This window comes from Curcuma longa, unplaced genomic scaffold (assembly GCF_044706935.1).
Source record: "Curcuma longa cultivar G26 ecotype Majalengka, Jawa Barat unplaced genomic scaffold, ITB_CL_G26_1.1 contig_13580, whole genome shotgun sequence".
Classification (NCBI taxonomy): Eukaryota; Viridiplantae; Streptophyta; class Magnoliopsida; order Zingiberales; family Zingiberaceae; genus Curcuma; species Curcuma longa.
Window position 1 is genome coordinate 1 of NW_027429472.1, and position 21,716 is coordinate 21,716.

General features: G+C 37.2%; 1 long non-coding RNA gene across 1 annotated transcript; it reads right to left on the reverse strand.

Annotated features, from left to right (window-relative positions):
• Positions 1 to 6,969: 6,969 nt before the first annotated feature.
• Positions 6,970 to 17,408, reverse strand: LOC141815993 (uncharacterized). Its single transcript, XR_012600641.1, has 3 exons — positions 17,320 to 17,408; positions 7,132 to 7,176; positions 6,970 to 7,037 (listed from the first exon to the last, which is right to left on the reverse strand). It is a non-coding gene; the product is annotated as an uncharacterized LOC141815993 (long non-coding RNA).
• Between the last annotated feature and the right edge of the window lie 4,308 nt (positions 17,409 to 21,716).

Below are 21,716 nucleotides of genomic sequence, written 5' to 3' on the forward strand. Positions count from 1 at the left end.
AATTTCAACAAGTATCAAATGAAACGACTCAATATTTCAATCCATGATAAATATAGCAAGACAATTGTTAAGATAGAAGACAACGAGTTACTTATAATGGAGAGTTTTAAGTATCTAAGGGGGTTTAGGGTTTACTATACAATGGAAATGAAGATACAAGTCAAAAACATGATATTAAGTATTCTACAACTCCTATCAAAAAAAAAAGAAGAAGAAAGTTTAGTCATGGATTACGATGTCTTTGGAAGATCTCCTACCCTCACTGGAAGGAATCCTCTTGGCTCCTTGGAAACGACCCTCTCCTAGGATTCCCTAGCATGGGAAACCCCCTTGATAAGGAAAAGGAGATCCCTTGATCCTAGATGTCTCAAACAAGTCTCCCTTAGTTCTTTTATAGTCTCTAAAATTATCAAATCTTAACGAACTTTCCTAAAAACTTAGGGTGCCCCCCACTGTACCACGGTTGTGTTAGGAAGCACGGCCACACCGTGTTGGATGTAGGGACATCTACTATCGACCAAACACGGTCGTGTCAGGGGGCACAACCAGACTGTGTTAGGTTCTGGAAACTCCTCGTCAAGCGGCAGCAAGGGACATGATCATGCCCGGGGACACAGTTTGCCCGTGTTTGGTGTTGGAAGTCTCAATTCCCGCTTTATTGTCCATGTTGCCCCAAAGGTGATATACGATCATGTCAAAGGACACAACCAAACCATGCATCATGGTGGAATGTACGCTTCCAAGGCTTTTTGTCTCTAATTGAGCTCCAAATTCATGTCCAGTCAATAAAAATGCACAAAAAGCAATTCTCCGAACTAAAAAGATAAAAACAATAAAAAAGCTATAAAACTATGTAAAATATACTCATGTAATGGAGTAGATGTATGCTACATAATACCGAAAATATATATGTATGAAACACACATATCAAATAACCCCAAACTTTTAATAAAATGATAGAGGGATTGATAGAAATATTTTACATAGAATATAAGCAAGATGTTTAAATGACAAAGGGCATCAAGTATTCTTTATGATTGTAATATACCTCAAAAGTTGAAAAAAAAATTTTACAAAATGGCAATTCATGCTATATTATATAGAACTGAATGTAGGATTATGAAGCGAGCACACGAGCAAAAGATGAGAGTCGCAGAGATGAGGATGTTAAGATTGATATGCGGATATATGAGAATGGATATAATAAGAAATGAAAATATCAGGAAAAAATGGTGGTTGTGCTTATTAGGAGAAAACACTGAAAGACATGTTTAAGATTGTATGAATATATATTTAAGTGTCTAATAAATAACTCAGTTAAATTATGTGAGACTATAACAAATACACACGTTAATAAAGGAAGAAAAAAATCAAAGAAGACTTGATTAGTAATGATAAAATAGGATAAAATTCATTTAAATATAGATATAATAGAGGATCGAATCTAATTGTATAGAAGGATGCATATAGCTAACCTCACTTAGTGGGATAAAGGCTTAGTTGTTGTTGGCAAAGTTCTACACCATTAGCAGGTAAAACCACACCATACAGATCAAATTCGAGATCCACCCCAACATCCAACTCAATAACTAATTTTAACATCATTAGTGAGGGTGGAGTTACCATATGTCATTTTAAAAGGGTAAGAATAAAAAGATATCTTACACGTTGATACATGGGTTAAAGATAATTTTTTAGTGGTTTGTTATAAGGAGAATAAAAAAGAGAAATAAAATATCCTTGGGTTTGATAAATGTAAGTGATGCACATTAATGGATTTGTTTTAAAAAATCCTAATATACGTAATAGATTTTATAGGTGATAAAAACTTACGGTAGTCCCTTAAAAGAACTTGAACTATCTTGAGAATTATAAAGAGTTAAAATGCAAAACTACTTCTATCAAATAAAAGAACAAGTTTGGCCTGTGCTCCAAAGGGTCCTTTAGTCCATTAGCATATTATGCAGGACCTTAATCATTACTTTATCAAGAAGGATGTCTTCTCATGCAACTGAGTGCAAGGAGTCACACCCTCACACATTATGCGAGCATGCAAGCTTCAACTATACTTTACTAGAAGCATTTCGCCCTAATACATGAGATTTAATTTATGACAAGATAACATAGATAATAATAAAGAACATTAAGATAGTAATTAAAAAGTGACCTTAAATCTTAAGTGAGAATAACTAAAATGGTAATCAACAAGAATTAATTCGTGATAATCTTATTAAAAGAGAACTTACATCTTGTTTCCCTCTTTATATACTATATGATGCACATCTTCTCTTTAGTTCTACTTTGTACTTTTTGTTCTTAGACACTGATCTGGTTCAAGATCAAATGATGCGGTGCGGAAACCTCACCAAGGTGATGCGGCGGTAGAAATCCACCTCACGCCCAAGAGCTATAACATCGAAGCTTTTCTCGGGCTGTTCTTCTCATGGCATGACGATTCCTGTGAAGAGTAATAAACATTAAAGGGCTCGCCGGAAGTTCCCTAGAGAAATCACTTCGATGCCTAAGTCAGCACTCTATTTCGGTAGTAGAGGAAAAGAGTAAATACGAGAAGTAGAGTTAGCAAAAGAGGGCCCCCTTGCGCGGAGCCTGTACCTGGTTATAAATATGAGGTTCCCATAGAGATCATGGGGAGGTGAAGAAGGGATCATGGGGAGTGAGGGGGAGAATAAAGCGGAGATCATGCCCCAGGTCTTCTTGTGCCTGGTTGAACTCGGTTAATAGAACTTGGTCGAATTAGGGGACTCAGTCCTACTGACTCAGAAACTCAATGGCTTGGCGAGTCGAATTGGCTCAGCTGATCGAGAAGTCGGCTCTAGAAATCAGGAGATCTGTGATTCAGCTAGTCGAGTCGGCTCAGACACAGGAAGTCAGGAAGTTGGGAACGTCAGGAAGTCAGGAGGTCGGCGACTCAGCTGATCGAGTCGTCTCAATAGTTGATATACCACAAGGAGTCTATGTTGACCAAGTCCCTGGTCGTGTCATATGGCCCGTGTGTTAACAAGTTAAGGGTCCTCCACGTGGACCTTTACTTAGCTCTGCATCACAAGCATCCCCTTAAGTCTAGTCGAAGAAGACATAATCCGACTGACTGGACAATTGCAAGTTGAAAAGATACAACAATTTGGCTGAATTGTAGAACTCCTCCACTGCGAGTGACAGACAGTAATATGACGTCATTATAAATGAGAAGGGCATATATTAAACCTGTAACTCTACTCGAAGTAGAGGAAATAAGATGGCAACGGTTGCCCCTATTTGAGACAAAGGGTATAAATGTTCGATCCGCAACTATGTTCGAGTCGGAAGATATATAGGTTAATCCGTAACTATGTCCAAATTAGGAGACAGGTCGATCCGCGAATATATCAGAGTCGGGAAAGAAATAGTTCGATCTCACGACTCTCAAGTATTCGTGGAGTCGAAGAGAGGATAATAGGTTTGATCTCACGACTTCCGAGTACTCGTGGAGTTAGAGAGAAGAATGACTCGATTCGCGACTATGTTTGAATTAGGAGAGAATAATAAACTCGATCTCATAACTCTCGAGTACCCATGAAATCGGAGATTAGAATAATAAGCTCGATCTCACAACTTCCGAATACCTATGGAATCGAAAAAAAGAATGGCTCGATCTGCAACTATGTCTGAGCCAAGAGAGAATAATAAAAAATCAAAGAGAAAATAATAGGCTCAATCTCACGACTCCCCAATACCCGTAAAGTCAGAGAGAGAATAATAGGTTCGATCTCACAACTCTTGAATACCCATGGAGTCAAAGAGAAGAATGACTCGATCTGCGACTATATCCGAGTTAGGAGACAATAATAAACTCGATCTCATGACTCTTGAGTACCTATGAAGTCGGAGAGAAAATGATAAGCTCGATTTCACGACTCCCGAATGTCCATGGAATCGGAAAGAAGAATGACTCAATCCGTAACTATGTCCCAGTCGAGAGAGAATAATAAGCTCGATTTCATGACTCTCGAGTACCCTTGAAGTCGGAGAGAGAATAATAGGATCGATCTCACGACACTCGAATACTCGTGGAGTCGGAAAGAAGAATGACTCGATCTACAACTATATCGCAATCAGAAGAAAATAATAAGATTGATCTCACGACTCCAGTACCGGTGAAGTCGAAGAAAGAATAATAGGATCGATCTCATGACTCTCGAATACCCGTGGAGTTAGTGAGAAGAATGACTCGATACGCAATTATGTCCAAGTCGGGAGAGTATAAGAAGTTCGATCTCACGACTCCAGAGTACCCGTGAAATTAGAGAGAAAATAATAGGTTCGATCTCACGACTCTAGAATACCCGTGGAGTCGGAGAGAATAATGACTTAATCCGCGATTATGTCCAAGTTGGGAAAAAATAATAAGCTCGATTTTACAACTCCCGAATACCCATGAAGTTTGAGAAAGAATAATAGACTCGATCTCATGACTCCTGAATACCAGTAAAGTCAAAAAGAAAAATAACTCGAACCGCAACTATGTCCGAGTCGGGAGAAAATAATAAGTTCGATCTCACGACTGCCGAATACCCGTGAAGTCAGAGAGAAAATAATAGGCTGGATTTCACAACTCCTGAATACCAATAAAATCAAAGAGAGAATAATAAACTCGATCTCACGACTCTCAAATACCCATGGAGTCAGAGAGAAGAATGACTCAACCCGCTATTATGTCTAAGTCAAAAGAAAATAATAATAAACTCAATCTCATGACTCCCGATTACTCATGAAGTCGGAGAGAATAATAGACTCGATCTCACGACTCCCAAATACCCATAGAGGCGAAAGAAGAATGACTCGATCCATAATTATATCGAAGTCGAGAAATTATAAGAAGCTCGATCTTACGACTCTCAAGTACTCGTGAAATCGGAGAGAGAATAATAGATTCGATCTCATGACTCCCGAATACATGTTGAGTCGGAGAGAAGAATGACTTGATCTACGACTATGTCTGAGTCGGAAGATTATAAGAAGCTCGATCTCACGACTCTCGAGTACTCGTAAAATCAGAGAGAGAATAATCGACTCAATCTCACGACTCCCAAATACCCATGGAGTCGGAGAAAAGAATGATGGACTCGATTTCACGACTCCCGAGTACCCATTAAGTCGGAGAGAGAATAATGTCTCGATCCGCATCTATGTTCAAGTCGGGAGAGGCTTGTTGAATTTTGTGTTCGATCCGCCACTATTTCCGAGTCGAAAGAGGCTTATTGAATTTCGTGCTTAATCCGCGATTATGTCTAAATCAGGAGAGACTTACTAGATTTCATGCTCGATCCACGACTATGTCTGGGTCGAGAGAGCTATAATGTCAAAGTTTTTCCCGAGCTGTTCTCGTAGCGTGACAATTCTTGCGGAGAGAAACAAATATCAAAGGGCTCACTGGGAATTCTCCAACGAAACCACTCCGATGCCTAAGTCAGTACCCTATTTCGGTAGTAGAGGAAAAGAGTAAATATGAGAAATAGAGTTAGCCAAAGAGGGCCCCCTTGCATGGAGCCTGTACCTGGTTATAAATATGAGGTTGCCATAGAGATCGTGGGGAGGTGAAGAAGGGATCATGGGGAGTGAAGGGGAGAACATGGGGAAGTAGAGATCATGCCCCATGTCTTCTTGTGCCTGGTTGAACCCGATTAATAGAACTTGACCGAACCAAGGAACTCGGTCCTACTGACTCGAAAACTCAACGGCTTGGCAAGTCGGATCGGCTCAGTTGATCAAGAAGTCGGGAGGTCTATAACTCGGCTAGTCAAGTCGACTTGGAAGTTGACATGTCGCAGTGTCTATGTTCACCAAGTCCCTGGTCATGTCACATGGCTCCTGTGTTGACCGAGTTAAGGCTCTCCATATGGACCCTTACCTCCACATCAGACACTATCATCCTTTAACCTCCACATTCGCAATTTAAGGCAACCACTTGACCAAGTTTAGGACATGCCTTTAGAAACCCAACCACTACATTGAAATGGGTTCTAGTGTCATTCTTTTGTCTTACGTATCCACATCTTTTATGTATTTACATTTATTACTCTATCACTTGCACTTCCATTCGAGCATGTTATATTTGATACAACATGAGATGTATATTGTGTTAGTATGAAATTGAATAAAATTCCATATCCTATTGGCGTGGAGTTCCGTACACCAGGCTCACCTTTATCCTATTAGCTAGAGTCCATCTCCTTTATAAGAAGGGTGTCCTCTAGGTCATGACAAAAAAATTCATTTGGTCAGGATTTGATGGTTATGTACATAACTATTAAAAGCAAAATTAAAATAGCATTGGAGTTGAAGGGATAAAAACAAATATTTTTACCGTTTCACAAGCTATAAGAGCTCACTCGAATTGGGCGAACATTGACTAGAGGTGGATGATCAAATAAAAAACATAATGTTTCTTATACTACTTGACCAGAAATGCCTCGACAGGTGATATTTACTTGTTAAAGCAGCCTCGTGCATTTAGAGTGATACATTACATATCACTGGTTTGGATATTGAGCGATACATTACTTAACACTGGTTTGGTTGGTAGCTATATTGAAGGATTGTCGCAATGGACTTTACCATCCAACAAACTGGCAATGCATATAGATGTATATCTACCATGGTACAGTAAGATTTAACTTTTTGGTACTCGGTGCATGATTTCAACAGTTATAACAGCCTTGGCAAATGATTTCAATAGTTGTCACAACAGCGAAATAACATATAGCACTAGTATGCCAATGAAGAATAAATCAGTAACAAAAATAGTATGTACTTATGATTTTATGTAACGTTGATAATGGCCTATTCAACAATCAAACTAGCTCATGACGCTGAGAAAAAAATAGAGATGTTTACTGTCTAACATAACTTTAAGAAGTCTAATTCATCTTGGCAATGGACTAACATGAAGAAATAGGAGGCAAAACAAACCTGTACATATCGCAGCTCACCAGTACCCAAGTCTTCATTGAATGGCTCAACTTTTAACTTAGAAATGCCTAAAATTGTTGCATTTAATAAAAGTGTAATAGCTATGAGTAGTCAGAAAAAGACTAAAGCTTAACATATCTGAAAACAGAGAAAGCAACCTGCCTTCTTTTAGTAGGTCAACTGCAGCATTAATATTTGGATGATGTGCTGGGAAAACACAAATCGATCAATTTGTAAGACAGAAAACAGCAGACAAGCAATATTACAAAATGGCATGCACAGAAATTTACAGAACTGAAGATTTACAATATTCTGCTCTTACATGCACACCAAATAATAATTATTGGAGTTTATTAGTGCATCCCTGAAAGGGTAGGAATGTAAACTGTTTGTTTCCAATGAACAAATCAAATATTTTTTTATGGGTGGTGATGTCGTAGTGATTTGATGTCGAGCTAGCTGTTGATGTGGAGGTTGAGATGGGCACCAAGTTGATCTATGAGTCGAGTGCAGAGGTAGGAGAATGATCTGACCTGCACGCACAACGGAAACGTCAGAGGGCACTGGACCGGAGGTAGTTCCCAGCAAAACCCCTATGATACTTAAGTTACTAGGTGTTACAAGAAAGTGGAAGGTAGTGTGAAATGTGGAAATTGAGAGAAGAAGATCTAAACCTATAAATGATGGGCATACCTCATTATTTATCAGCATGAGAAAAGAGAAAAATCTACAGAGATTGTGATCATGATCTCTAGAACAATAGGAGCAGTTCTACCGTTTTAGCCGTTTTTGCTATTAATCTAGATTTAATTGTCATTTTAGTGTGGTGGTTTTAATCATTTGACCATTACTAGTCGGAGATGGTGATTGCAAAGGGACTATTACCAAGACCATGGGTCATGTCATCCCAAGACAATTACTTAGCAAAAAGCTCGGAGGGACAAATATATAGAGCTCAAGAACAACCCCGAGTGGAAAGCTTCAGGGAGCAAAGATGCCTTAGGGAACTTGGGTGTCAAGTCGCATGAGGCATTCTAGAAGTTGAGTTATATGGAGGACTCGAGAGGATAAGTCGCGTGAGAAACTAGGGAGGTAAAGTTGCACAAGCCACTCAAGTAACCAATCTACATGGGGACTCGAGAGACTGAGTTGAATAGAGAACTATGTGGGGTGCAAGATCCTTACACATGTAAGGAGGGGTGTAGACCTGTGATAGAGCTACTCAACTTTGACCTACTAACCTAGAACGAGATTGCTATCCTAGGTTATGAGTGAGATAGATGGGATTTATCTCTCCAATATGACGAGAGTGATATCTTGAGGCCTCTTGATAGAGTAAGACCATTAAATACATGGTCATACTCAAATGAGTCAATATGAGATATTGAGCTCATTTGCTTGAGTGAGTCTATTTGGGGATCAAGAAACACAAAGATTGATAAGAGGATGACACAGTCTATGCCTCATTGATCAATCTAGATGTCGAGGATAGAAGGACATGGTCATACATTATCATAGTCACGAAGATTATGTCAAATTTCGACATTCTTATCATTTGGGTAGCAATGATGCATTGCTATATGTCACTCATTGCTTATGTTTCTAAAATGAGTTTTAGAAACATTGTCAACATTACGATAACCTATTGGGTCACACACAAATAACATTCTATTTTGGAGATAGATTTTTTTTTAGTTTGACTAAAGAAACAATTAAGCTCATTAGATGGCCAAAACTTGAATTAGACTCAAGTTGATTGAATTTGAGTTAGACTCAAATTAAACAAAGTGATGAATGAAGTTTGATTCATCATGCATGATTAATGTAGATTAATCATACATTGAAGAAGATGAAATTAAATTCATCATGCATGATTAATAAGGATTAATCATGCATTGATGAGGGATACCAAAAGCCTAAAAACCTTTGGTATTCATGGCTTGAGTATAAAAGAGTTTTTCTTCTAAAAATTCAAAAGGTTGTTCATCTTCTTACCCTTTCTTCTTCTTGGCCGAAGCTTACACCACCAAAGGGTTGCTAGCACAACCAAAACTTTCTCCAAAAGTGAGTGTTCGTGCGGATACGCATAGAGGCACGGACACTTAAACGTGTAAGAGATCCGACAAATTTTGGACGAGCGGGGTAAGCGAAGGGCACGCGACAAAGGTATACCCTATTAGATAGGATTTTGTAGATCTAAACTTGTATGAGTTTGCTTTCGCATGGATCGCTAAATGGATCCTTTTTCCGCTGCGATTTGTTGTTTATCGCATAGGATTCCCTACAATCACCACGGTCGTGGATCATTCAGGAGTGCAAAGCCGAAATATTCTGAGTGGAACTAGGAAGAAACACGGTCAGTTGTGGTAGCCACCACGACTATGGAGAGAAAAGGAGTAGATATAGAATGAACCATAGTTAATCCGTGATAGTCCCCACGACTATGGAGAGATAAGGAGTAGATATAGAATGAACCATGGTCAATCAGTGATACTCTGTAATGACCCGGCCAGTCAGCCCGAGGGAATTCTACTTATCCCGACCCCTATTTTTCTGTGGGTCATGGGCCTAGGACTTTCCACCCCTCGACCATCGACCGTGCCATGGTAACCAAGTGAGAAGCTTACTAGGACTTTCCACCCCTGTCCAGTGGATTTTTACCTTCCCCAGATTCGAACTCTAGACCTGCAGACTAAATACTAAAGTTCCTTGAATCTGGTAACTAAGTGAGCTCACTTGGTTACCCAGATTGCAAGGACTGGGCAGGGGTGGAAAGTCCTAGTAAGGTAATGGCACGGTCGATGGTCGACGGCCCATGATCGACAGAAAAATAGAGGTCGGGATAAGTAGAATTCCCACGGATGGACGAGCCGGGTCGTTACATACTCTGGATCATAAGGGATTATTTTAGGAGCAGTGTGAACCACAACTAGATAGCTATCATAACTGTGGTCCCTTATGCACTACAAGTTTAGCACACCCAGAATGAACCACAACTAAACCGTGGATCGTTCCGCGGCCATGGCGCGTAAAAACTCAAGGGTAGAAGAGTCAATAACACAGCCATGGGGGTTATAAAAACACATCAAACCCTTTTTTTCAGATCTCTCAACTCTTATTCTCACGGCAATAACTTCTCTCAAAATCTCTTCTTCAAACCCTAATCCACTGAAACCCTCTGAACTCTTCCCCTCTCCCAACTCTCTTCTCATAGCCTCCAAAAGAAGACCCTACCTCTTCTCATAGCCACCATTCTCTCCTATCCTCTTCTTAAACCCCTAACCTCCATTTCTCGTCTTCTTCGAACTTCTCTTCTCTTTTTTGTTGGAGGGATCCAATAGCGTCCAAGAGACAACAGGGAGGAGGATCAAGCCCAAAATCTAACGGAAAAGGGAAATCTTCCACGAGGGATAACGATTCTAACCCTATTGGTATTATTTTCATAGATGAATTTCAAAATTCTAGGCATGATATTCTTGTTAAGCAAAAAATTGTGAACACTACGTACTTAGATGATAATGTGCTTAATGTTTTTGGGTCTTAGGGATGATGTATATTGGATGATAGAACAAGTAGGATGGACTACCTTTATCAATATGAAATATCTTACCTACATTACTCACCCTATAATTCTTAAGTTCGATTGAGGCTAGTGTGTTGTAAGAGAAAGGTTGTGATGAAGGTCGCATCTCTTCTCGTCTATTTAATACGAAACATCACGCGAATCTCAAACAATTCAATACCATCTTTGATTTACCTTGTGGTGGTGAGCGGAGAGATCCGACCGACTTTAGAGTACATAATATGTAGGTTGATTTTATTAATGAACTAAGTTATGATTCCTGTAGAGCCAAGGTCATAGTCCTTTGTAATCCTTGTTTCCACTATCTCCAATGAATTGTCTCACACTATTTTTAATCGCAAAGATAGCAATGGTATGGTCCGTCGCAGTGAGTTAATGTTCTTATGGATTATGCTGAACAATATAAGTTTAGACATGGGTTCACATCTAGCGAGACACCTTGTCAAAGTCGGTAAGGCTTCGACAGGTAATATTATTATAGGCGGGCTCATCACTCCAATTGCTCTCGCCTTGAATTATGATTTTATCAGTTTGCAAAAAGCCACGGGCAGCACAAGGATTGACCTGGAATCCTATGTTGCAATTAGAATGATTGTTAGGGACAGAGACTATTATAGCCTCGTTCTTAAAGACCAAGTCCCACACCCGCTTCTTGAACCTAAGCATACCATCGTACACATATGAGCAAACTAGGGCTTTCCTAGTACTCCTCAACGTGAACCACTTGCGGCAAAGTACCACACTCGTCCATCCACATAGGTTGGCCTATCTAAGCATTCTTTTTCTTTTGTGGACTCTTCTTCTACAGGTCATATAGAGGACATTTTTTCTAGGCTCCGCACCTCTATTGATGTCATTCAAGCAGAACGAGCCAAGCAGCATTGCATGATTGAAGCTATGTACAACTGGTACCTATCTCAAGGTCATTTCCCTCCACCTTAATAAGTTTTCTATACTGCTAACTCCTTTATTACATTGAAGACAATATAATTTTTAAATTTGGGAGAGTTATAGTATTTTACTAGTTATCATGTTTTTATTTGTTTTTATTTCACTAATTATCATGTTTTTATTTGCTTTTATGGCATGATATTAGCATGTACAAATTTTCGCATTTGTGAATTTGTGTTTATATCTTTAACAATTTGTTTTCTTCTATATGTAGTACTATGATCTGAGTATTGTTGAGTCGAAGAGTTTCATTGATTTTACCTACCTTGATAAGGATCTCTTTTCACATAAACTTAACTTCGAAGGTTGAAGTATCCGAGAGTACTATTCACTACACTTGATTAATACTTGAGTTTCCTTAGAGACTCCCACTGCATTTGGTTATTGGAGAAACACTCGAGTCAAGAGATTCATTGATAAAAAAAAATTTAAAAATGGGAAGCAAATGCAATCAAGTATCCCTTTGAGGCCAAGTGGTTACTTGGGAAATACCTATTGCATCCTAGCTTACCTCGATATCGAGTGCTCCTTTGAGACCAAGTATAGAAAATGTAAAGCATTTGGAGGACTAGTCATGCGTTTAGTGGCAAGTAATGTGTCTCTTATGTCATAAATTTAAGGAACACGATGGAATGAAAAAAAAAAGCTTGAATTGGCATCTGATACCTTAGGATCAATACACTTGCACCAACACACAAAGAAACTTTCAGGTTAGGCCACAATAAAATAGTCCATAAACCTATGCTCATTGAATAACATTACGTGATAAGTTAAGATGAATTTGCCAAGGATGATGAGCTTCCTTCACATACATTAATTTTTAACTATATTTTACTTAAGGACAAGGAAAGATTTAAGTTTGGGAGAGTTTGATGTGTGTGAATTATACATATGTTTTTTATTTTATTTAACATACATTTGTTGCATTACATAAGCACAATTTGTGTAAACTTCTAATATTTGCATTCATTTTATCTTTTTAGTTCAGATGACTGCGGTTTGTATTTTATTTGATAGGAATGCGAGATCTAAGCGTTGGAGCATTCTTGGAGATGTTAAATTGGAGGAAACACATGGCAGAATGATCCACAACTAGCCCGTAGAGAGTTCCACGATCGTAGATCATCCAAAAATCAAATAGATCTCGGAGTGTCAACTGGAATGTGCCGCAAGATCCACAGCCAACCCATGGTAGCCGCCATGCCCATGGATGCTACTGAGTAAAGTGAAGAGACAAGACAAAACGATCCACGGCCTACTCATGGAACATTCCACGACCGTGGATCGTTAGGGTTAAATGATGGCACCGCCCTTTTATTTAGGAAAAGTTGTTAGGGTTTGAGCATAAAAAAAAGGAGCAAAGGGCGGTGATTTTAAGGCATTTGGTGATAGGAGATCAAAGAGTAGGTCACATCCAAGACATCCAAGGAGCTAAGAGATTCCAGATATCAAAGAATACGTGAAGATCTTCTAGAGACATCGATAAGCCTCTACAATCAAATTCTTCTATTCCTTGATCTTATTTTCAAATTGTAGAATGTTATTATTGATTTCAATGGATTGCATCTTTCAATGTTATGGAGTAGTTTCATTATTCTAGGATGATGGAATAGTCTGATAAGATATCGATATTGAAATTTTGATTTCCTTCTCTTGTTAATGTTATGATTATCTTTGATTCAATTTTAGTATGTTCAACATGTTTGCATACTAGTATAAATAATACACAACTCATTCAGAGTGTGGAGCCTAAGCTAAGTATAAATGCCTAAGCTTCGACCTCTTCAACTGATCAGGACTTCTTCTTTAACATTTTTTTATTATCGATCTACTAATTATTATACATTATCGTTCAACTACTTCTAGCGGTACTTATTTTATCCATAATAAATTTAGTATTTATCTTTTTGAAGTGCCTCAAGAAATTCTCAGGTACTTTCAAAAAATCCTCTGTCCGAGACAAATCTGCCTTCAAAAAAGTATTCACTGTTCGGGACGGTGTAACCTACCTCCTCTTCTCTACCTCCATCTCCGGCAAGTGAAAGGGCATGACGGTTATTATAACACCCTTTAATTGGAGACATCCTTTGATCTTCTCTCCAAGAGGTATAGGATACATCCTTTGGTCTTCTCTCCAAGAGGTATGTCCTTTAGACTTCTCTCCCTATACAAGGTAAGGGGAGAGAGGCTCTAGAAGAGGAGGCTAGGTTAGGCTATGTATAATCATCTATTTCATGTCATCTACTATTTTCTCCATTCATTTTTCTCTATTTTACTACTCTGACTTAAGAGTCGGAGAGGCAATGCCAAGGTGTGCCTTGGCCCCCTTCTAAATCTTCTTAGGAGTAACCGCTTTCTCTGCAACCGCCTTCTCAACAAGTTGACTTCTCTATAGTTGTCTTCTCTGCAGGCTGACTTCTCTACAACAACCTTCTCTGCAAGCTGACTTCTCTACAACCGCCTTCTTAGCTGATTGACTTCTCAATAGATGCCTTCTCTGTAGGTTGACTTCTCTACAACTGCCTTCTCTGCAGGTTGACTTCTCTACATCAACCTTCTCTGCAAGCTAACTTCTCTGCAACCACCTTTTCAGCAAGCTAACTTCTCTACAACCACCTTCTCTGCAAGCTGACTTCTCTGCAACTGCCTTCTCTATAATAGACTCCTTCCGCAGGCTCTTTCTACAGACTTCTTCAACAGACTCTAGCAAACTCTTTCTACAGACTCCTTCAAAATAAGAAGTGCAGAGAAGCTATCAAAATAAGAAGCTATGAGAATAGAAATGGAGGTATTTGAGAAGAACAAAACATGAGAAATCATGGAGTTGTCACAAAATAAAACAACAATGGGATGCAAATGGGTGTTTGCCATGAATATAGATCAGACGGGTCTCTAGAGAGATACAAGGTGAGCTTGGTTGCTAAGGGTTATACACAAATTCATGGAGTGGACTATCAAGAAGCATTTGCTCCAATGGCTAAGATGAATATAGTGAAGCTTCTATTGTCCTTGGCCGCAAATTTCAATTGAGATTTACAACAGGTTGATGTGAAGAATGTGTTAGAGGAAGAGACATATATGGATATTCCACTAGGACTTTGAGGAGAGATCAAGGGAGTAAAGTTTGCAAATTAAAAAGGCATTATATGGACTCAAGCAGTCTCCAACAGCTTAGTTGGGCAGTTTTACAAGGTGATGCTCAATAGCGGGTATAACCAGAGTCAAGAGTCAAGGTGATCATATATTATTCATCAAACACAAGGCTTCTAGGGGAGTTACTGGTCTTCTTGTGTATGTTGACGACATAATTATTACTGAGAACGATGAAAAAGAATAGGAGGCCTTGAAAAATTACTTGGCAAAAGAATTTGAGATCAAAGACTTGGGGAGCTTGAAATACTTCCTTAGGATAGAAGTGGCTCAATCTTGGCAAGGTATCTTTATTTCCCAACAAAAGTATATGGTTGACTTCTTGAAGGAAACCTGCTTCAACTCCGATTGATCTTAATCACAATCTTGGAGTGGTGAATGATAATAGGACGGTAGACAAGGAAGGATTCCAGAAATAGTTGGTAAGCTAATATATTTAGCACACACTCGGCCAGACATTGCCTATGTCATGAGTGTGGTAAGTCAATTTATGCATAACCCTAAAGAAGTTCATCTACAAGTTGCAAACCGGATACGCCACTACTTGAAAGCTAATCTAGGAAATGGAATTTTATTCAAGAAATGTGAGGAGCTAATTCTTGAAGCTTGCACTGATCCAGACTATGCAGGATCTCTAATTGATCGACATTCCGCAATAGATTTTTGCATGTTCTTAGGTGGTAATCTAGTCACGTGGAGTAAGAAACAAAATGTCGGAATTTTATTCAAGAAAGGTAAGGAGCTAATTCTTGAAGCTTGCACTGATCCAAACTATGCAGGATCTCTAATTGATAGACATTCCGCAATAGATTTTTGCATGTTCTTAGGTGGTAATCTAGTCACGTGGAGTAAGAAACAAAATGTCGTAGCTCGATCAAGTGTAGAAGCATAGTTCAAGGCTATGTTAACTATAGTAGAGAGGAAGATCATCCTTGAAGATCTTAAGATAAACTGGGAGGAGCCTATGAGACTATATTACGACAATAAATTAGTCATCCATATTGCTCATAATTCAGTATAATATGACAAGACAAAACACATCGAAATCAACAGACACTTTTTTGTAAGGGAGAAGATAGGTAACAAGTTGATTTGTACTCCTTATATGCCTACAAAACAACAACTTGCAAATGTGTTTACAAAGCGATTTAACAGACATGACTCCTCAACAATTATATCCAAGCTGGAAATGGATGATATTTATTCAACCAATTGAGGAGCATTGAAAAGTTGACAACTATTTTAGAATAGTTTCTAATTTTATAGGAAAAGGAAAATTGATCATGGAAATCCTTTAATATAGGGAGTTTATCATTAAAATCCCTTGATACGAGAATCCCTTATTATGGAAATTCCTTGGTACGGGGAATCCCTTGATACGGAAATCCAATTTAGGAATAAAATATTTTAATTTATTCTTTTTTATTTTTCTAGTTTTTATATATAAACAATGTACAATGTATATGTACTCATTATTGTACATAATGAAAATGTAGAAGAGAATTTCATTCCACGTTTCTTGTCAATATAATATATAGTAATAGTTGTGTTTCTTATATATATGTGTGTGTGTGTGTGTGTGTGTGTGTGTGTGGTGTGTGTGTGTGTGTGTGTGTGTGTGAATTTCATAATAATATCATGAGAAAATAAAATTTGCTCATAACAATTTGCCATAAGTCATAGATATAATTCAAAGTTTGTTGCTTTAAAGTATCTTTTTATTGTGTTCTTGTAACAGGATTGTCACATGATGGATGAATGGTGGTCTTTGCCCTCACAAGAGGGAATGAATAGTTCATGTCAAGTTGTTTGCTTTTGAATGTTTGACCTTATCGAAAGTAAAATTCATGATTTCTTGATGTCAATATCATTTGAATGTGTTCTTACAATGGGTGATTATCTGAGATGGAGATGAGTGATATTTGATCTTTGAGCCTAAGTGTCAAAATAAATAGTTCCATTTCATCATATAAAACTATTCAATTTTAACTATTTTGTCATTAGAGATTATGTATATAATCCTTTGTTTTTTATTTCTGAATGAATTGCAGTAACAAGATAGTTGTTTTGATGAACAGTGAGTAGTTTTGGCCCATATTGATACTATCGAATGCATACATTCTTCATTCTTTTATGTTCCAAAAGTATTCCCATAATAGGGTAATATGTTCCATAGAAGGATGAAATGTTTTGGCCCTAAGCATGAAAATTTAACTATTCAATATGAAACTGTGGAATTTTGAAACTTTGACCATTCCAAAGGTCAAGTGTATACATTCTTCCTTTATTTTATGTACTCTGTGAGACTTTGATCATTCCAAATGTATGCAAGCTACCTTTATGATGCAAAATTAATTCAGTATCTCTCACTGTTTGGATAAAAAAAATTTCCTGGCAAAAACAATTCTGTATTGACTATAACATACTCCTCTCTACCATCTATCAAATAAGAAGGGATAATATGTCTAGTATGTTAAGGCTGTTATTTTGTGTCTTAAGCAACTTAAGATTTAAGCCGCAAAAATAATATTCATTTTGCACTCATAGATTGGATTTCAGTATATATGACTATCTATACCTAGTTGTATAACAAATGCACACATTCATGTGGAACACGTTGCCCAATAATTTCTGATCTTTATTTGGTAAAAGATAATGGTACAAACCTCTGCACATTGGGATATCTACAATATTATGTGTGTCTTCTTGGTATAACCCAATCAAGGGAGTCTCTGATGTTCCACGTACAGCAAGCTTTGCCCGACATCTCCATTCCCACTGCAACCAATTACAATATAGCCATAAGCAATAATAAGGCACTATTTGGTAGACAATACAACATCCTATTATTATTGATGGAAAAGTAACAAACTTCCTAGTTCTACTAATACACCGGAAAGGATAGTCTAATTAACACACACATCATTTGTGAGACTAGATTTTGAATATCACTTGAATGAGTAGTTTGTTCTGGGGAATAGACCAAGGTGTTTACCGATTGACTAATATAACATTAGAATAACAGAGCCCACGTGGAATATGAGCAGCATTGGCACGTACTGTGCATTCCAATGATATGAATCCTTAGTTTCATAAAAGACATGCATCACCTATAGTGCTAGTAGCATGTTCAGTTTTGTTCCTTCAACAACATATTCTTTGTACTGGACCCTCTATGTTGTATCTATTTTGACACAGCAACCATGTTGAACATTCAATATACCAGAAAAAATTATCAAAAATTCGATTAATCTCAATAGTTGGGGAAAAAACTTGGTATAAATTTAGTAGACGATAATTAAGTTGTTTTTCAAAAAGGGATTAGCCCATATGCAATTGGCCAAGCCCATAATGTAACAAGAAGGATAAGCTGTATCCAATTCAAGGTTGCAATCCCAGCAAAGGAAAATATCATATAGCTTCTAGATCATATGCATAGGCCAAATATTTCATGGAAATATATTGTATGTACTAGATATCACTATTTTATTTTGGTGGAGTATTAATTCACCAAAATACGGTACCGTGGTATATATTTTTTAGATGATATTATTTTGATAGATGAAGCACGTGAAACAGTAAATATTAAACTCGAATCTTGGCGAGAAACGCTAAAAGTGAAGTTTTAGATTTGATAGAATAAAAACATAATATATTAAATTTAAATTTAGTAATATTAGACGTAATGAGACAATTGTTAATAAAGGAGATGAGGAGTTCTGCAACTGAGAACTTTAAGTATTTATGATCATTTTTACAAATGGATGAAGGGATTAAGAGAAATGTCTCACATAGAATATAAATAAGTAATTGAAATGAAAGAGAGCATCAGGTGTTCTTTGTGATCATAAAATACCTTTCAGACTTAAAGGAAAGTTTTAAAAAACGGCGATTAGACCTACTATATTACATAGAACTGAATATATAAATTTTAAATTTAGTAATATTAAACGTAATAAGACAATTATTAATATAGGAGATGAGGAATTCTATAACTAAGAGTTTTAAGCATTTATAATCATTTTTGCAAAAAGATGAATGGATTAAGAGATATGTCTTATATAGAATATAAGCAAGATAATTGAAATAGAGGAGAGCATCAAGTGTTCTTTGTGATCGTAAAGTACCTCTAAGACTTGAAAAAAAATTAAAAAGAATAACGGTTAGACCTGCCATGATACATAGAAGTGAATGTTGGACTATAACTCAAGTACATGAGCAGAAAATTAGAGTTGCAGAGATGAGGATGTTAAGGTCGATGTGCGGACATATAAGGATGGGCACGATAAAAAATGAAGATATTAGAGAGAAAGTTAGGATTTCACCTATTGAGAGAAACTTTGGGAGACACGTTTACGATGGTACAGAGATGTACTTAGATAACTAATAAATGCTTCAGTTAGACGATGTAAAATTATAAGAAATATGCATATCAAACGATAAAGACCAAAAAAAGATTTTGTTAGCAACAATAAAATATTTAAATATAAATGATGATATAGTAGGGGATAAAGTAGAATAGCATAGAAGGATCCATATAACCAACCCTACCAAATAGGATAAGGTTTGGTTGTTGTTGTCGTATTAATTCACCAAGTCAGAGGAGATTGAGGTTTAATGGATAAGTAATTTGTGAAATAAAATTAAAAGAAAATTGGATCTTGGTCGAGTATAGTTTAACATTTTTATTTGGTCCTTCTAAATAAATTTGTGTTGGTCAACCATTGAGCAAATGCAATTAAGGTTTTGTTTGTATTGCAAAAAATATTTTTTAGAAAAATATATTCCTTGTTTTACATAGTTAGTGTAATGCAAAATCATCATCAATAAAATAACAAGGGAAGTGACACTTAGAGCCATGGTTGGCATTTGTTCATTAGAACCCAATAATAATCACACAACACAAGAAGGATGCATCGTATTTAGATGAACGACTTGCAATTCATCTAAAGTGAAGTACATTAAAATCATATATGAATATATAATGTGAACAACCTGCAATACATCTGATAAAGATGTATCGTATATATATGTAATGAACAATCCACAATTCACCTAATATGAAATACATCATACGTATGCATATATACATACATATATACAATATGAAAAAAATCATGTGTATATACATATATATACATATATAGGGTGAACAATCCTCAATGCACCCAAATGCATCTCACATATAATAGGATGAACGATTCGCAATTCAATCAGTGAAAACAAATCATCTCATACACAATGATTGAAGCCTAAATATGCACAAAAAGACCCAAGGGCCCTTTTGAGCATAGAGCCAATGTTCTATGACACAAGTAATTTAGTTATTTATTAATATAATACAAGTCATCGTGCATTATAATTCAGTTAATATAATATAAGCCGTTAAGAAATTTTCCTTTCTATTAGAATTTTTTCTTTCTTTTACAAGTTAGGGTTTGGGGTCTATATAAACATCTTGTTAGTTAATGTTTGAAGAAGAAGCTTTTGGTTTACATTTTTTTCGACAGAGCAGTTTATTTTCCTATCTATTGGTATTCTTCCGAATTAGCAGGTTATAGAAGATTGTTTCCAACGTTCGTAGTCGAACCAACGGATTCAATATTGCCCGTAGGATAATCGCTATCCCGCCCGACATCAGTTGGTATCAGAGCTATCAAATCCGATGGATCATCATCATGGTCATTATCATGGTCGTAATAGGTAGATTCCGGCAGAGGAAGTCTCACACCGTGATCGTAACACCCAAGACGAGATTGTTAATCTACAGAGAAAAATTACAAAGTTATTCCAACGTCTAACGGCGTAAGATCTACAAGATCGTAAGTTCTCTTATTCTAATTCTTCTATTTTTTAAAATTCTTATTAACCATGGTCAAAAGAAGCTGTATGAAGATATTGGATTTCCAATTGATCTTTCCGAATTTTCTAGGACTGAGGAATTAATTAATCGGCTTAACGAAGTAGAGAAAATTTTTTATTATGAGGAAGTACTCGATCGTGTCAAAGTCAAACTGATCGTCATCAAACTCACCGACTGAGCATCAACATGGTGGGAGCAGTTGCAACGCTGGAGAGTTAAGATATCTGATTGGGAGAAGATGAAGAAAAAAATGAAAAGTACTTTACATGAAGTCAAGAACAAATGTGACAAGAAAAAGGAGATCAGATAATAGAGCTGTCAAACGGGCCAACCCATGGCGAGGTGGACCAACCCACTAAAAACCCATCATATGACGGGGCGGGGTGGGCCGACCCACCAACTTAGCGGGTTTGAAATCTCCAACCCAACCCAACCCAAGGCGGGTGACGGGTTGGCGGGTCAACCAACGGGTCCATCAAAAAAAATATATTAAAAATTTTAAATTTGGATTATAGTTTAAATTGATCAAGTTGAAATTTTTAAACTTGAATTGTAATTTAAACGGATCATGTCCACTAATTCATTGAATTTTCTACTTTAATTTTAAAATTTAAAATAAATTGATAAACTTTCTCAACTCGCGGGCCAACTCACACAAGTCACGGGCCTAGGTAGGTCAACCCATCTGAAGCTATCTTTAAATGGGTTGATAAAATTTCAACCTAACCCGCCTAAATTACTTGACGAAGTGGGCCAACCCAGCGAGTCCAACCCAAATTGACGGCTATATCAAAGAACCACCAAGATCCAAGTCCCCAAACTGCACAAATCGTCAAGGTCAAAAGTTCTTTTATTCCCCTTTTGAAAATTTCTTAATTTTCAATCAAGGAGAGATGTCGAAGTACAAGTTTGATTCTAAGAGATTCGGGATCAATCATCCCGCCACCTACAACTTTGAGAGAACGTCAATTCTGTAGCGCCTCTATGTCCTTCCTTCCTTCTATGTTGGCGAAGACAACCACGAAAATGCGGACCTCGACAACATCGAATACGATAAATCCTACTCTCCCGATCGTCCGAACACAGGAGGTAACAGAGACGACGATAAAATCAAAATATTTAGTGATCTAATTTATGACGAAGATGAAATAGTTGAAGTTGGTATGGATGTTCAAATTGAGAAAGAAGAAGCAACAACTA